This window comes from Lissotriton vulgaris, chromosome 8 (assembly GCF_964263255.1).
Source record: "Lissotriton vulgaris chromosome 8, aLisVul1.2, whole genome shotgun sequence".
Taxonomy (NCBI): domain Eukaryota; kingdom Metazoa; phylum Chordata; class Amphibia; order Caudata; family Salamandridae; genus Lissotriton; species Lissotriton vulgaris.
This window is the reverse complement of record NC_141696.1, coordinates 983,844,959-983,857,470: the sequence shown is the minus strand read 5'-3', so window position 1 is coordinate 983,857,470 and position 12,512 is coordinate 983,844,959.

The window sequence follows — 12,512 nt, the reverse complement described above, 5'->3', positions numbered from 1 at the left end:
TTGTCAAAGAACCACGTCCTCCCCTCGGCCACAATCCGCAGTTTAGCGGGGAACAGCATCGAGTAGGGTAATTCCCTGTCTCTCAGAGTCTTTTTTACTGCATTGAAGGATTTTCGACGCCTGGCCACCTCGGCCGTGTAGTCCGGGAAGAACGCCAGCGTGGAGTTTTGTATCTTCACCGGCGGCGCCACCCTGGCCGCTTGCAAAATGGCGTCCCTATCTCGATAGTTGAAGAGTCTGGCCAGCACTGGTCGTGGTGTGGCTCCTGGCTGGGGTGTACCTCCGGGGACTCGATGCGCCCTTTCAACGGAGAAGAAGGCTGATAGCCCTTTAGGCTGCAGTTTTGTCTTGATAAGGTCCTCTATATACAGGTCCATGGCCCCCTTCCCCTCCGAAAGGCCTAGAATACGGACGTTGTTCCTTCTGGAGCGTCCTTCCTGGTCGTCCAGCTTTTCTTGAAGCTGTTTGGTGGTCTTTTCTAGTCGTTCCATCGCCACCTGCAGGTCTGAGGTGTCCTCAATAAGTGATTTCGTGACCACCTCTACTTGTGCCACCCTCTCCGATATTTTCTTGAAATCTGCACGAAGCAGGGTCACCTCCGTGGAGATTGTACCGACCGTCGCCTGTACGTCTGTGAGGGTTCTCATGATGGCCTCCAGGGTGACTTTCTCAGTCCCATTGGCGTCAGATGAGGCTCCGGCTGAGTGCCGACCAGGCCCCTGCGAATGACCGGTGTGGGTGTAGGCAAATTTGTCCAGCTTCGATTGCGTTGCCGACATGCTCCTCGTGTTCTTGCCCGCCATGATGTCCTGCTAGCGCTGCCCGTGTCTATGCAGACCTTCCCCCGCTGTGTATCGTTGATGCAGCCGGTTGGTAGAGCAGGATTCAGGCTCGTTTCAGCCCGTGGTGCGGCCGGTCTGTGGCTGCCCTTAAAGGCAGTAGAGAGATTGTCCCTGCTTTGCTTGGAGGTCCTTGACTCCGTATACTGTCACTCCTGCATGTGGAGCGCGCCGATGCGTGTGGCGGTCGCAGTGTGCCTCCGGGGGCTGGTGCCTCGATAATGTGAGCAGCCCCTTTGTTTAATGGCAGTCCGGGGTGATTTTTAGTGATGTGGGGGGGGGGCCGCGCCGATGTAGGCGCCGTCTACCTATTTGCGCCGCTTTCGTTGGGGTGCTTCCCCGATGATGTGCGGGTCCCCCACTGACCTTGCTTCAATCGGAGTCTTGGGCGAAGTGCGCTCTCAGGTGTAGCGCTGTACGAGCTCCGAGGCGGAGCTCACTGTCATTCAAGGAGGACCGGTCGCCGGCTAGTTCCGTTCTTTCCCGGCCGGGTGAGGTGCACTTCCGGTCGGCTCGCCTCCGCACCCAGGGCCGGTGCTGCTGAGTCGCTACAGGCCGCGCCTCCCCATCGACGGACGGGGCACTTCCCGGCGTCGGATTGTCGCTGGAAGCGAATCGTTCTGTGTCGCTCGGGTCCCTGGGGCCGATTTCACCCCTTCAGGCAGGTTGATGCTCGGATGGGCAGTCGGATTTATGTGCGGGCCGGAATGCCTCGCGGAGCTCCCGGGTTAAGCTGCCGCCATGCTCGGCAGTTGGCCACGCCCCCCGGATAATTCTACTTTAAGGAATCTGCAGGTAGTAGTCTCTATCAGATATACTCCCTAGTTGGACTACTTTGATGAGATGTCTGGGTATGTTAAATTTTTAAAAAGCCATACGAATACTCATATTGCTGGGACTCAAGGGAGTGGTATTGTGCTACACGGATTTGACATTGCTATTAGAGTAAGGTAAAGGTATTAATAACTTGGTTCCATGGTGAACCAGAGTGACTGTAAACTTAATAATGGAAAGACAGGGCTCATTTTGAAGAAATAGTCATTTATAGGTGCAGAATTATTAGCAGTTTTATCTACCTGTTTTGTTTATTTACAGTCCCTGCGGACTTCACAAATTAACTAAGCGACCCCTGGAAAGAACATAGAGCATGTTTCATTTTGATGATAAGGCACTGCATAAATGGGCATCAAATAATATATCTTATTTATGAATAAAATTAGATCTGAAATGACCTTCACAAAACCTATTTTCTTATTATTAGATCCCGGCAGAGGAAAACCCCGTGGTCTATAAACGAACCAATTGAGGAGGATTAAGCCCCTGTGCTACATGAATTGGAGTATATATTGAAATAAAAAACTCAAAAAACATAGGTGGGCACGGATAGATCCTTGTCCATCATTATCTAATCCGAAAGGTAAGACATGGAAAAATATACTCACTGGTGGGAGAAATACTTGTGGGACTAACCCAAGAACTCGAAGTTATTTTAAATGAACATTATTATTCTCCTTTCTCCACAGTAACTGTATAAGGTTGAAATTTGTGAACAGTAAATAGAGAATTACTACTCTTGACACTTTGAAAATAAAAGGCCGGATATAGCAGTCCTCTATCTGACCCCAGTGAGTGTGAATGGGTTTTCTCCAAGAATGAAATGAACGTTTAGGAATGAAAGCAGCATGCCTCTGATGAGAATATAACGGTGCCAATTTGATGAGGTATCCTATTAATTGTAATGGTGAATTATGCACCCTTGTGGCTAACTTGAGGGTTAATTATGTACCCATAGGTACAGTAGTGTGGTTGTGATCAAACGGTGTAAAATGCTGCCCTTAAAATAATCGGAATGATGTGATATAGCTGTATGGAGGCAGTTCCCAGGCAAGGCGGAATAAATGAGTGATGCTTTGGTAGTGTGATTTGTCTCCCACTGAGATTGTTGCACTTAAATTTTCACTCTTTTGGAAATGTATAGTGGAGTTATTACACTTTTATGCAGGGTTTTAATCTTCTTGCTGTGACTGTTTGTGGGAGATTGTGTATTTTTTAGTTTATTTCCCGAAGAAGGTGGTAATATATCACAAGATCAACAGAAATGCACCAACGTATTTTGTTCATGCAGGAGCTACTACACCTTGTAATATAGTAGATGATTATCCCAGCGAAACAAGACATATTATCCTTTCTGGTTACAGCAAGCCAGCAGCACTGGAATAGATTCAGGTGTACTTCTTGTATTCGCTACCTCTTTAAATGTATTTGTGTTTTTGAAAAAGATTTGTATTGTTAGACTAACATTTGTGCTGCATTGTAGGGAGGGGGATGATCCATGTATAATTGATACTCTGGACTGTAAAGCCTCCTTTTTAAGACTGAATTTTTTTTCCATGTGGAAAAATCACTGTACAATAATGGATATGAGCATTTTACAATAACGGACTGCTGTATGCTACCCTTTCAGGGCTGGACTGGCCGTGGCGGGCATCTGGCGTTTCCCTGGGAGGCTGGAAGGGTGGGGGCCGATTTTGCAGCGGTGGGGGCCGTTTTTAGGTCTTGTCTATTCTATTCCCCAGGGATAAATAGACAAGAGTAATGTAGTTGAAACAAACTCTCTGACCAAGAGGATTCCAAGCCCGATTCCTCCCAATGCATGTTGGGTACTGAAGCATGACGCTTCGCCAGGCGCGCGCTTGGCCATTTGTCTCTCACACCACCATACATACATCATCAAAGGCTGCTGCTCCCCCGCCCCCCCACCCCCCCACAGCAATGCCCATATGCTCGGCTAGTTGGCGACTCGGCTTTCATGTTTAGCGAGCGTCATGTCCATTAGTCAGTCAGTACGTTTCAAGCCCATCCCCCGCCCCCCCCACCCGACTTGTTTTCATTTCGTGGCCGATTTTTGTTTCGCGTCCGCTAATGCTGCCGCTAATGCTTGTTGTTGAGGTTACTGAGCATTTATTTAACATGAGAGCGCTGGCACTTTGCAGAATGATTTCTATACCTTCACCATGAAGTACTGTGACTTCTCACCGGAGTTGTTACACTTTAATTAGGGCAGTACTAACACTTGGCTACTATACTTCTACTGATAGCAGAATAATCCTGCTGGTCTCAGCAGGCCTGCTACGCTTTTAATGGGACAGTACTAGCATTTCTCGGAAGGACAGCTATTCTTTCAATGACACAGTATAGCACTTTCAGTAGGTCTCACAGGAGCTTGCCAAGGTCAGACCTAATATTGGTGTGGTCACTGCTTGTTTCCCTTAAAGGCACCGGTACTGATCACCAGCTCCTTCGCCCATCAAAAGGCAGAACAAGCATGGACAATCTACGTAACTATCCACGTAAATGCTGTATATATGTGTTTGTCTATGCGTTCTCCCCGTGAAAGCACACAACCCCTCCCCGCTTCCGAGAGTGCTGCCCACTCCAGGAGCTGGCAGCGCCGAGATATCCTCGTGGGAGCTAGCAGCGCTCTCCCGCCAGCCTCGGCGGACCCGCCCCCTCCGCCCATCTCCTTGATGTGCTTTATTAACAGGAGGCCATGCTAATCACTGCCTTCTCCCAATGACCTGCAGTTTCCACCCCCTCCCCAATCACCCACCCCCCACAGCAATGCCCATATGCTAGGCTAGTTGGCGACTGCTTTCATGTTTAGCGAGCGTCATGTCCGTTAGTCAGTTAGTCCGTTTGAAGCCCAGGCGCGCGCTTGGCGTCACTCACACAGCTCCTCTTCTCCCACTTCGCACCTCTTAATTGTGGTAAATTTGAACCCGCCTCTGGCTGTAAGCGCACTATTACACACACACTGTACTTTGCCTACTATAAAACATTTCTTTTAAAACTTCTCTGAATATTTGTTGTGACATTCTAGTCCCGAGATGTAATTTCACTAGAAGCACAAGTTACTACTTGTGTAACGATATATCTGTAAGAGACATTAGTTAGTGATAGATTCCTTACCTTAGAATATCCCCAGGCGTCAGACTGGATCCGGAAATTTTTTGCGTAGCAGTACCCATGCGCGTCGGTAGGCGTCGTCCGCAGCTCCGCGTCCATCGTCTTCGTCGTGGGCGCCGTGATGACGTTGTCTGAGTACTTAGACGCCGCCTCTGCGTGCTGACGTCAGTTCTTATACACAGCTTTTCCGCGCCAGAAACGCAGAGCCATGATAAAAACCAACACTGGTGCCATGAAACTAGGGCCCTGAAGGGGATGACTTTAACCCTAGATATCGGTTAGCAGAACGGGGAGGATGGGTGGGTCGGTAAGGAATCTATCACTAATTAATGTGTCTTACAGATATATCGTTACACAAGTAGTAACTTGTGCATCTGAAAGAGATACGTTAGTGATAGATTCCTTACCTTAGAATAGATACCCCAGCAATACCAACCCCGGTGGTGGGTCTGCGAACCAATAATCACACCAGAAAGTCCTGGAGGACGGAACGGCCAAAAAATCCATCTGTCCAGGCAGTAGTGTCTTGCGAACGTGTGCAGCGAAGCCCACGTAGCTGCCTGACAAATGTCCTGCAAGGGGACTCCCCGGCCCAGGGCAGTAGTAGTTGCCGTGGCCCGAGTGTAATGGGCCCTCAGCTAAGGAGTAGCATGCCTGGATACACAACACGATCCACCGAGAGATGGTCCGCTTGTGCACCGCCCTTCTCTTCTTAGCGCCCGCGTAACCAACAAAGAATTGGTCATCCACCCGGAACTGGTGTGTGCAATCCAAGTAGAAAGAGAGCGCATGTTTTGGGTCCAGACGGTGGAGCCTCTCTTCCTCTTTTGAGGGATGCTTAGGTGGAAAGAAGGTGGGCAAGGTGATGGACTGCCCGATGTGGATGGCTGTGACTACCTTGGGCAGAAAATAGGGTCTTGTCCGCAACACAACCTTGTCCGGATGGACAGAAAGGAATGGAGGTTTGGAAGAACTCACTCTCCTGGCAGAGGTGATGGCAACCAGGAAAGCAGTCTTCAGAGTAAGAAGGCGGAGAGGACAGTTATGAAGTGGCTCAAAGGGAGCGCACATCAGGTAAGTCAGTACAAGGTTCAAGTCCCACTGGGGCATCACAAATGGAACAGGAGGGAACATGTGTGTGATGCCCTTCAAAACCCTATTTACAATGGGGGGACTTGAACAAAGATGGTTGATCAGGTAGCCTTAAGAAGGCGGAAAGGGCAGAAAGGTAGCCCTTGAGAGTGCCCAGAGCAGAGCCCTGCTGGGCAAGAGAAAGAAGGAAGATGAGAACCTCAGAAAGGGGGGCAACGAGTGGATCCACAGCCTTTGCTGTGCACCATGCCACAAATTTCTTCCACCTGCAGGCGTATACCGATTTCGTGGAGGGACGCCTGGCTGCCAGAATGACATTACAGACTTCAGGAAGCAAGTCAAATGGCTTCAACTGTCGCCGATCAATCTCCAAGCTTGGAGGTGGAGGACCGTCCCCTGTTGCTGCGACAGAAGGTCCTCCGGAAGAGGCAGACGAATCGGGGGATCGACAGACATGCTGAGTAGCTCTGGATACCAATATCTTCGTGCCCAGTCCGGAGCCGCAGGGATAACCTGGGCCCGGTTGCGCCTGATCTTCTTCAGCACTCTGGGCAGAAGTGGTTTAGGCGGAAAGGCGTACAAAAGACCGCAACCCCACTCGCGACGAAAAGCGTCTCTGAGCGAGTGCCGCCTTGGAAATTACAACATGCAGAACTGATGACATTGAGCGTTCTCTTCGGTGGCGAATAGATCTAACCAAGGCTCTCCCCACTGCAGAAAGAGACCTTGCACCACGTCAGAGTTCAGACGCCATTCGTGATCCATCATGCACCGGCAGCTGAGTTCGTCCGCCCTGGCGTTCAGAGAACCTGCCAGGTGTTGAACCACCAGGGTCACACCCTGATGTTCCAGCCACTGCCAGAGGCGCAGAGCCTCCTGGCAGAGGGTCCACGACCCCACCCCGCCCTGTTTGTTGCAGTACCACATGGCGGTGGTGTTGTCCGTGAACACTTGCACTACACTCCTCCGGCCAGAGGGGAGATGCCTTCAGTGGTAGACGAATCGCCCGCAGCTCCAAAATGTTGATATGGAGCCGGGACTCCGCCGGAGACCAGAGGCCTCTGATCTCCGCCTCTCCCATGTGGCCTCCCCAGCCCTGGAGGGACGCGTCCGTCACAACTACATGCTCCAGTTGGGGTAAGGAGAGGGATCTGCCGCTGACCCAATCGCGGTCCGTGAGCCACCACTGCAACTGTCTTGCAGCGCCCTCCAAGATCAAGACATGGTCGGACAAGTTGCCCTGATGCTGGGCCCACTGAAACTTCAGGTCCCACTGCAGAGCCCGCATCCGCCACCTGGCGTGATGCACCAGAAGGATGCAGGAGGCCATCAGCCCCAGAAGCCGCAGCTTCAACCTGACCGAGACCCAGGATAAAGGCTGAAAGATTGGAATCAGAGCCTGAATATCCCGAACCCGCTGTTCGGGAGGATAAACCCGAAACTGCGCCGAGTCCAGAACCGCTCCGATGAAGAGGAGCTTCTGAGAGGGACACAGGTGTGACTTTGGCACATTGATGGAGAACCCCAGCAGGTGCAGGAGGTTGGCCGTAGTCTGGTGGTGGCCGACGACTGTCTGGAGTGAGCCCTCCTTCAACAACCAGTCGTCGAGGTAGGGGAAGACTGAAATCCCTAACCTGCGCAGATGAGCTGCGACTACAGCCATCACTTTCGTGAACACCCGTGGCGCACTGGTAAGGCCGAAGGGGAGCACGGTAAACTGAAAGTGCTTGTGGCCTACCGTGAACCGTAGGTAACGCCGGCGGGCCGGCAGGACGGGGATGTGAAAATAAGCGTCCTGCAAGTCCAGCGCTACCATCCAGTCTCCAGGGTCTAGGGCAGCTAAGACCTGAGCCAACGTCAGCATCTTGAACTACTCCTTCCGGAGGAAGCCGTTGACGTTCCGTAGGTCCAAGATAGGGAGTAGGCCCCCTTTGCCCTTCTTGGGTACCAGAAAGTAGTGGGAGTAACAACCACACCCTACTTCTGGCCCAGGAACGCGCTCAATGGCCCCCTTGGCCAAGAGGGCCGTAACTTCCTCCTGCAGAAGTGTCAAGTGATCAACCGACACGCAGTGGCACTGCGGTGGCATGGCTGGAGGGGACGCCTCGAAGGGGAGGGAGTAGCCCCTTCGGACGATTTGCAGCACCCACCTGTCCGATGTGACAGTGCGCCTGTGGTGGTGGTGATGGCGAACCCTGCCCCCCACCGGCGTCACATGGGCCTGAAAGCACGGACTAGAAGGGTTTTGAGGCGGATGCTGCAGGGGTAGGTGTAGACTGGCCTTGCCGAGGACCCCGACCACCGTTATGGCGGTTTCCACGTCCGCCACCGCGTTGGATGGTAGTCTGCGGTGCGTGGCTGGCGGCACGTGTGGGGGCGCCCCTTCCTTGGCCACGAAAGGAGCGAAAGGCACCCGTTTGCTGGCGCGGGGCCAAGAGGCCCAAGGACTTGGCCGTAGCCCTTGAGTCCTTAAAGCGCTCAAGCGCTTGGTCTGCCTTGTCGCCAAAGAGGCGACGGCCATCGAACGGCATGTCCATAAGTGTGTTTTGGACATCGGCCGAGAATTGGCGGACCTCAGCCAGGCGTGACGACTAATCGCCAGCGTCGTTGCCATCGCTCTGCCCAGAGAGTCGGTATTGTCCAGCCCACACCTGATGGAATACCGTGCTGCATCATGGCCCTCCACCAGGGCTTGGCCGAGTTTAGCCCGTACCTCCAACGGGCATTCTGGCAGCATGGCTGCAACCGTGTCCCACAGAGAGTGGGTGTAGTGGCCCAAGAGGCATGCAGTGTTTACTGACCGCAATCCCAAACTTAGGGAGGAGAATATCTTCTTACCGTAATTCTCGTACCTCTTTGATTCCCGGTCGGGGGGAGCCGACGGGAATGCGGTCTGGGAATTGGAGGCCTGAATAACCAGGCTCTCAGGGGTGGGGTGGGTAGACAGAAAGCAAGGGTCACCCGGAGCCGGACGGTGGCGTCTGGCCACGTTCCTATCCACAGGCTGCCCTGTTGCGGGCCTGGACCAAGTGCCCTAAAGAACGTCTGACAAGGCCTCATTAAACGGCAGCAGAGGCTCGGCCGAGCTTGACTGCGGTTTAAGGACCTCATTGAGGAGGTTAGTCCTCACGGTCGCGATGGGGAGCTCAAGGTCCAGGGCCTTGGCTGCCCTCATCAGCAATACGCTATAAGCAGCCCCCTCCTCCGTAGCCACGCTAGGAGGGGAGACAAAACCAGTCTCGGGCAAAGTGTCCAGACCACTGGCCTCCCCGATCTCTCCTGTCTAGTCCGCAGAAGACTGACACTCACGTGCCAGAGGGTCCTCAGACCACTCCCAATCCTCCTCATCACCCACTGCCTGGTACTCAGGCTCAAGAGATGGGGCCGGGTCATTGAAATAAAAATCTCCCAGCGGCGTCTGTCAGGACTAGGGTGGCTTGCGGTCTAGGGCCCGCCCCACTCAGTAACAATTACAGTCATGTATCATGTCATAAGCACTTATGTGGTAAAGTGCACTATTTTCCTTCTAGGGGACGTTGGTGGCACAATTGTTCAAAACTTTAATGAATGACATGTAATTCACAATTTTGTATATGGATTTATGTTCAATTGTCCGCCTAATGTGTGAGAATTAACAGCTTGACGCGTCCGCGAGATGCGTGAGGTTCGGCAACCTAAACGCACCGCGTCCGCGAGATGCGTGAGGTTCGGCAACCTAAACGCGTCCGCGAGATGCGTGAGATTTGGCAAGGTGTCGCATCTGCGGGATGCGTAGGCTCTTTCAATGCACACGGTTACGGGGAAAACACAGGGCGTTGTCACGTCGATGTACGCGACCACGCCCAGCCCCTTTTGCTCACTATTCTGGGTTGTTCTAGGAGGTAGCAGGCTTCTTGGCTTGCTCTATTCTTTTGGAGCCATTTTCGATTCGTTTTGCAGATTGGGGACTCGGCTGGCTGCGGAGCTTCTGGTGGTGGGCCCCTGTTTGCAGATTTCATTTTTTTAGAGCGTGACGGCAGTTTCCAGGCAAGTCATTTTGGTGTATCCAGAGGAGCTGTGAGAAGATACATTCTTTGTTCCCAGAAGTTGCAGAAGACTTCCTAATTCATAGAGTAGGTCGTACTCTACAGGTAGGAGAGCATCTTATTGCAGAATAAAAGACAAGATTCATTACTGCAAAAATTGTCTTACTTAAAGCAAAGAATTTTGGCAGAATGTTATGTCACATTTTAAGGATTCTGATGTAGAGGTTATTAAACTTTGATTTGTTTAGAGGTGCATTCAACCATTTGGGTTTTTTATTTGAAAAGACTGCACTTCTGGTATATTTTGATCGCAGATGATTCTTTATAGGTATTTTGATTTCTTTTGACATTCCTGAAAAGAAGTGCAATAGTAAAAATAAAGACCAGCTGTCAATGATTGTGATTATGATGTAAAGAGTTATTCACAGAATTTAGATTGTTACAATAACTTTCTTTTAAGTAAACTTGTAAGCTGATCACTATTGAAATAACGAGAACCAAGAAGGTTTCTTCAAAGTATAGGTTAAATTTTGGAGATAGTCTTTATTTTAAACTACAGAAATTAAGCAAAGTATTTTGGTGCTTCAATAACTTTTCCTTTTCAGATCTCCTTCCCCGCTGTTCCCTTCCTAATTCCCTTTTCCCCCCGCTTGATCACTTCAATATTCTGTGTAGTAATTACAATCAGAATTGGAGGTATCGAGAGGTGGGCCCTTATATCATCACAACAGATCCCGAGGAAGACTTCGCCTGACAGAATAGTGAGCCCACAAATTATTTTCCTCCCGATCTGATAGTGCTGTTATAATGGCCACCATGGATGATTTAATGGCGGTTATTGTTAAAATGCAAGCAGATTTAAACGAAACTATGAATGCTACTGCGTTATTGTCTGACAAGGTAGACAATATTCAACTAATGAATACTCCCCTGCCTGAAGAAACCCAAGATACTAGTGCAAGAGCATCCACTAATATATCTGTCACTGTTCCACCACAAATCCCATTGGCTGCTCCAGAGCGTTTTTCAGGGGACCCTACTAAGGTGCAGATATTTTTAACACTGATTGAGTTACATTTTTCCTGTAGACCAGCAGCTTTTCCCACCCCACAGTCTAGAATTGCCTTTCTAATTTCTTACCTGTCCGGAGATGCTGCAAATTGGGCAGTTCCATTAGTTCGACAAGACAGTGCACTTTTGTACAACTGGAGGCGATTTGTTGAAGAATTTGAGAAAGTATTTGATAGGCGAACAGTAACTCTATCTGCAGATCGAGAATTGTTACAATTACGACAAGGGAATAGAGACCTTATTACTTATCTGTCGCATTTGAATAGACTAATTGCTGAAACCTCTTGGCCGGAAGAAAAGAGAGCAGCTCTTTTTTATCAGGGGCTGAAGGACGATTTAAAGGATGTTTTAGCCCAAATTGACCCGCAACCAACAGCTTGTTCCGATTTAATAAACCTAACTTTACGTTTAGATCACAGACTCTCTGAACGAAGATCAGACAAAAAAAAAGGTGATAAACCAAATTGGAAAAGTGAAAATAGATCTCGAACCCAGTTTGCCCACTCTGAATCTAGCCCTGAGCCAATGGAAATCGGAACGCTGAGACAACCATTGTCAAAGGAAGAAAAAGACAATAGGCGAAAAAATGGACAATGTCTCTACTGTGGTCGAAAAGGACATTTCGTAAAAGATTGTACATTGAAACCTAAGGGCAAGTTTTCAAATGCCAACAAAGCGGCAATAATAGAATCAACAGATCAAAAGTCGGAAAACTAACATGCCCAAGATGTTTTGAGGGGGATCTCTTGGGAACCATTGCTTACCCTTCAATAAACTCTTGTGTAACTAATTACAAAGCTCATTTTCGATTAGCAGTGCAAATACAGTTAACACAAAAAATTTGGCAAATGGAAGTTTTAATGGACTCAAGAGTACAGGAAATTTTGTAGATTTGGAAACAGTACAACGATTAAATATAATTTGTGAAAAGAAAGAAACTCCAGAAATAGTACAAGCAGTAGACGGTAAAATATTGTCTGGAGGTCCAGTTACAATGCAAACTTCGAAGGTAACCATGTTTTGCGAGGATTCCAAAAGACAACATCATAAGGAAGAGGTTCAATTTGATGTAATTCAAGCACCTCAGTATGGATTTATCCTTGGGATGCCATGGCTTTGTCTGCATAATCCTTGTATTGATTGGCAAAAAAGAGAACTTGTATTTCTTTCAGATTTTTGCCATTCCACCTGTTTAAAGTCTTCCAAGTCAATTGTAAGTCAAATAGCAACCGCAGAAGAAAAAGAAACAATCCTACCCTCATGTTACAAGATGTTTCAAGAGGTATTCAGTGAAGAAAAGGCTGCAGTTCTCCCACCTCATCGCAGTTATGATTGTCAAATCGACCTCATACCAGGTTCTAGTGTACCGAATTGCAGAATCTATGCTTTGTCGGAAACAGAAAATCAACACCTAAGGGAATATTTGGATCAATATCTAGAGAATGGTTTTATCCGCCCTTCTAAGTCACCAGCCGCCTCCCCTTTGTTTTTCCTCCCGAAAGCAAATGGGGAATTGAGA